The sequence below is a fragment of the Phascolarctos cinereus genome, unplaced genomic scaffold (assembly GCF_003287225.1).
Source record: "Phascolarctos cinereus isolate Bilbo 61053 unplaced genomic scaffold, phaCin_HiC Scaffold_2;HRSCAF=192, whole genome shotgun sequence".
Lineage (NCBI taxonomy): Eukaryota > Metazoa > Chordata > Mammalia > Diprotodontia > Phascolarctidae > Phascolarctos > Phascolarctos cinereus.
Window position 1 is genome coordinate 291,368,376 of NW_027555625.1, and position 6,101 is coordinate 291,374,476.

Consider the following 6,101-nt stretch of genomic DNA (forward strand, 5'->3'; position numbering starts at 1 on the left):
TACAGAAAGAAGCAGCAAAAGGAGTACAAAGGTAGATGCAGTGTGGAGACAGGGGATGGGATGGGGAAGGAAGGCAGGTAGTTTGAGGAAGGGATGGAAAGGGGGAGAGGCAGAGAATATATAATTCATGTAACCACGGATTAGACTTGGGAGCACTAGGCAGCATGGAGCTGTTGGAGAGGGAAGATTGTTTGGGGGACAGGAGTTTGAGCTCTTATTTTGGTAGGATTTTGGGGGAAACAGACTAAACCTTATCTGCGCAACCTTGGAGTTAGTTTATTAATGTATCCAAATCATTTCAGAGTTGTCAGTAAAACTTTAAAGTTAACATGTTGACATCATCTCAAAATTATTAGCACATCTTGGTGTTTTGCAGATTTCTGAAACTTTTCTGAGATTTACATATCACGGGATCAAAACCCAGAGTGTAACTATCTTCTCTTGATTCCACACATATTACCAGGATGTGATATCTGGTTAATATATGATACAATTTGTAAATTACAGTCCCTTTCATCTTTGAGGTGATTTGCACATGAGTTCCAGGTTCTCTTTTGCAAAATTATTTCCTGCTATTGGCCTTTTATACTGGCTATTTATAAATTTACTATTCTCATTAGAAGTGGGGGGAGGCAGGTCAGGAGAACCAGAAAAAGATACAATTTTAACACACACATATATATGTATATGGTTATGTACATGTGTACATATGTATGTGCATAAGTGCATGTATATGTAAATACTGGAATATTGGTAAATGTTAAGCAAACAACTTTCTGAAAAAATACACTAGACACACTTTTAAGTTTAATCTGTATTATTAAAATTTTCTCTATCATGTTCTTAAATCTAGACAATCAACAAAACAACAAATCAAACCCTGATTTGTAGCATTTATTATTATTACTTATTATTATTTGTAGCTGTCTGAGGTATAAAAGTCACACTGAAAATTTAACTTTGAGCCAGTATAAGCTGGTATCAGCACACCATGTACATATCTGTATGTATATGTGTATGTATATATAGATATAGATGTGCATTCCCCTCCTCCTCCCCACCATCAAGATTACTTCTCATGTCAATCTCATCTAGAGGCAATGTGATGTGATGGATAGAGTGTTGGAATAAGAAAGACATGGGTTCAAATTCCTTTTCAGACCATATAACCCTGGGCAAGTTATTTATGCCCCATGCCTCAGTTTCCATACCAGTGAAATGAGGGGAGTACACTCACCGGCTTTAAAGGTCCCTTCCAGCTCTAAATCTGTGATTTTATAATCCCATGTGTCTCTGAATTCCTCATATTTGTCATTTCTTACTATACAATAACATTCCATTATAATCATATGCCACATTTATTTGGCCATTCTCCAATTGATAGACCCTTGATTTGTTTCTAGTGGTTTTGCTACCACAAAAGTGCTGCTTCGAACATATATATATATATATATATATATATGCACACACATACTACATATTATATATATAAAAGCATAATACATTTATATATGTGTACATATAATACATATGAATTTGTATATTTTAAATGATATATTAAATATATAATACATATTTTTATGTGGACTGTCTTTGGGTCAAAGGGTTTAGTAAATTTTTTCACATAATTCAAGTCTTACCTAATGTACCTTTTGTTTTCAGGCAAACGAGGTTAAGTGACTTGCCCAAGGTCACACAACTAGTAAGTGTCAAGTGTTTGGTCTGAGGCCAGATTTGAACTCAGGTCCTCCTGACTTCAGGGCCTGTGCTCTATCCACTGTGCCACCTAGCTGCCCCACTAATGTACCTTTAGTAAGAAGTCTTCTCCAGTCCTCCTTAATCTTAGTGCTTTCTCCTTGAGATTAACCTCAATTTATCCTATATATATATATATATATATATATATGTGTGTGTGTATGTATGTATATATATATATATCTTGTTGCTATACGGTTGTTGCATGCAGTTTCCCCCATTAGGGTGGGAGCTACCTGAGAGCAGGGACTATTTTTTCACTTTCTTTGTCAATGTGTGTTAATTCCTCAGCATTTAGCACAGTGCTTGGAATATAGCCTAATAAATGCTAGCTGACTGACTGATAATTCCAAACTGATATTCGGAATCGTTATACCAATTCATCACTCCACCTACAATGTACTAGAGCACCTGTCTTCCCATAACCTTTCCACCAATAGCTATTTCTGCCTTTTGTTATCTTTGCCAGTTTGCTGGATATGAAGTAAAACCCTAAAATTGTTTTAATTTGCATTTCTATTATTATCAGTGATTTTAAGAAACTTTTCATAGGATTATTAAGGGTTTTCAATTATTTTTACCCATTGTTCTCATCCTTTAATGACTTGTCCATTGGGAAAAGATTCCTGGTCTTACATATTTGTGTTAATTCCACCTATATCTTGGATACCAATTATTTTCAAAGAAAAATTGTCCCATGTGCTTCAGTTTATGAATGACATTATGCTGATAGCATCAGGTCCCTGCAGAGCCTCCTTGAAGAGATCTATAATTACTCAAGGGGATTTGGCCTGTCCATCCACACAGGAAAGACCAAATGGATGAAGAATTTCTATTGCTTAGACTTCAGTATTCATTTGGAAGAACATTCTATTAAGGAGAGATTCTTAGCTTTCTATACCATGATCTCTTTTGGCAGTTTGGTGAAGCCTATGGATCTTATCTCATAATAATATTTTTAAATGCATAAAATATACAGGATTATAAAGGTAATTAATTATATTGAAACACAATTATCAATTTTTTCTATAAAAGCAACAGATCCCAGTTAAAAAACCCTTGCTATAGAGATTTCCAATAGTACGTTTAATTTAGGAAAGACAGTACAGATTGACAACAGGCTGAACCTGGAGTCAAAGAAGAGGAGACTGGGCTGGATTACTTTGGGGAAATTACAAAGCTCTTTTACTGACTAAGCTTTCCATGAAAGCAAAGAAGCACATCTTTTCAATACTAGCATTTTACCAGTATTGTTATGTGGTATCAAGACATTGAAAACCACTGCTGCCAAAGAATTATTAAAGATGGATATCACAGAGAAAGCAATGTAGAGGCATACAATGTGTGTGAACAGACTATAACATATAACCAATCAAGAACTCTAAAGAAGACCAGGAGGAAAGGATGCCATCAAATAATTGTATGATAGAAAGAAAATGTTAATATAGCAAGAGCAAGAGATGATAGATGGAAAACCAAAGTGCTCAACTGGTCCTCTCAGGATATTGGAGAGAAAATACAGAAAAGCCTATCATATAAAGTGGGCGCCCTCCAGTCAACTTTGGGGAGGACATGAACAAGAGTCCTAACAGACTGAAAAGCATGGATCAGTTCCATTTGGTATGATTGGAGGAAAATCCTACATCAATAAAATCACAGATCCATTTGAGTATTTGATGAAAAGATCATTTTTCCAATTCATGTTTTCCTCCTTATTCTAGCTGCATTAGTTTTGTTTGTGTAAAAACTTTTAAATTCAGTGCAGTTGAAAATACCTCTTTTTTTGTATTAAACAATTTTTTAATTATTTATTTTTTAATTTTATTAATTTATTTTGATTTATTAACAATCACTTCCATATGCTTTTGAGTTTAAAATTTTTCTCCTCCTTCCTTGCCACCACCCTCCCCATGATGGCGCACAATCTGATATAGGCTTTACATTTACATACCTATGATACATATTTTCACATTAGTGAAGTTGTAAGTAAAAATTAAAACCAATAGGAGGAACCATCAGAAAGATGAAACAAAACTCAACGGAAGGTAAAAATAAGTGATAGTGATTCAACTTCCATAGTTCTTTCTTTGGATGTGGACAGCATTTTCCATCCTGAGGCCTCTGGAGATGTCTTAGATCCTTGTAATGCTGACAAGGGTTCAGTTTAACAATATTTGTCATTGCACAACGTGGCTGTTATTGTGTACAACGTTCTCTTGGTTCTGCTCACTTCACTCAGCATCAGACCATACAAGTCTTTCCAGGTTTTTCTGAAGTCTGCCTGTTCATCATTTCTTATAGCACAATAGTATTCCATTATATTCATATACCACAACTTGCTCAGCCATTCCTCAATTGATGGGCATCCTCTCAATTTCCAATTCTTTGCCACCACAAAAAGAGCTGCTATGAATATTTTTGTACATGTGGGTCCTTTTCCCATTTGTTTGATCTCTTTGGGATATAGCCCTAGAAGTGCTATTGCTGGATCAAAGGGTATGCACATTTTTGTTGCCCTTTGGGCATAGTTCCAAATTGTTCTCCAAAATGGTTGGATCATTTCACTACTCCACCAACAATGCATTAAAGTGTTCCAATTTTCCCACATCTTCTCCAACATTTATCATTTTCCTGCTTTGTCATGTTGGCCAATCTGATAGGTGTGATGTGGTACCTCAGAGTTGTTTCGATTTGCATTTCTGTAATCAATAATGATTTAGAGCATTTTTTCATATGACTATAGATGGCTTTAATTTCTTCATCTGAGAACTGTCTATTCATATCCTTTGACCAGAAAATACCTCTTTCATCTTTAACAATCTCATCTACCTTTCGTTTGGTTAAGAATTCTCACCCAACCATGGTTATGGTACCTCCTTCCACTTTCCTCTAAATTTTTAATGATATGACCTTTTATATTTAGGTCATGAATTCACTTCAAGTTTATTATGGCACTTGGTATTAAATGTTGCCCTAAACCTATGTTCTGCTAAATTGCTTTCTAATTTTCTCAGAGGTAATTGTTAAATCAGGAGTTACCCCAGTGCTTTTCCCACTACACCATGATCCCATCACATAAAAAAATTAAGTGAGCAGATGAACTTGGAAAAATAGATGTCTGTACTTTTCTGAGACTATCTCCATATATAAAAATGTATTATACATGTTTAATTCAGGATGTTGCTTTGTAAATATGTGTTATCTATGAAGTTTTGCTTTGATTTTGTTACTTAACCAAAGTCAAGAGATAAAATCAAAACACATAAATTGACTTCCAGGGAAACAAAACACATTTCCAGGAATAAAAATTCAATCTTATTAAACCACATTTATGAACTGCAGATCTCATTAGGTTTTCAACTCTTCACAAAAGTTAAAGCCATTTTAGCAAAACTTTCATGCTTGTAATATTTCCAGATAAGTTTGTATTATCTTTCCAAAATGTAAAATAATATTACAAAATTCCTCAACTATTGAAATTAAGCTTTTATACTAAGTAGCAGGATGGACATTCTTTCTTTTTTGTTGTTGTCAAATGTTAATTTATCTCAATAGTTTCCTTTGTAGCTTTTAATTTGCTTGGCACTCCACAGAACCACTATTGCTGTCATCAATGACATCATGAGGATGCCTGCCATCAATACTGCAGCCCACAGACTGGGATGTTCCAAGTATCTCTTTAATGGTTCCAGAAAGGTCTCTTGCCAAGGATTGGTGCCTCATCTGTTGAGCAATGTTGACAATCTCATCGAGAATGATGTTTCCATGGTGTTTAATATTTTTCTGCTTCTTTCTGTCCCGAGGAGATTCCTTTAGGGCTTTGAGGATCAAGGCTGAGGCAGAAGGCACAACCCCTATCTGGGCCTGTCTGTTCTGAATGGTAAGATTCACTGTGATCCTTAGCCCTTTCCAGTCACCAGAAAGCCTTGGCAATGTCATCACTGATCTTTTTTAGGAGACAAACCCAAGGGACCAATTTTGGGGGCCAGAGCTGATATGGCATCAACTTCACCACCAGTGCACCTTAAAAACATGATTTTAATTTCATTAGGGTCAAACTTGGGAGGCATGGTGGCGTCGAAGGTGGAAGCTTGGCCTGGATACTGCGGGGTAGCTGCCAGTATTGGATGAACCCGGATTCAGGACCACCAAAAGAAGTTGCACCTTCACCACCACGAGCTGGGAGCCAAAAGCTGGACATTTTTTCTTAAGTCACATTCTTTTCCTTCATCTATAATATATCAATCTATTACTGTCTTCCTCCTTTTAATTACTCTCTTTAAAAACATAAGGGGTATTTATCATCCTTTAGGAAACTACACCTTTTCTCTGAAGAACTCAGGATG

At 35.7% G+C, this 6,101-nt stretch overlaps 1 pseudogene; it reads right to left on the reverse strand.

The window, feature by feature from the left end:
* Window positions 1-5,325: 5,325 nt before the first annotated feature.
* Window positions 5,326-5,825, reverse strand: LOC110207419 (large ribosomal subunit protein uL11 pseudogene; annotated as a pseudogene).
* Window positions 5,826-6,101: the final 276 nt, after the last annotated feature.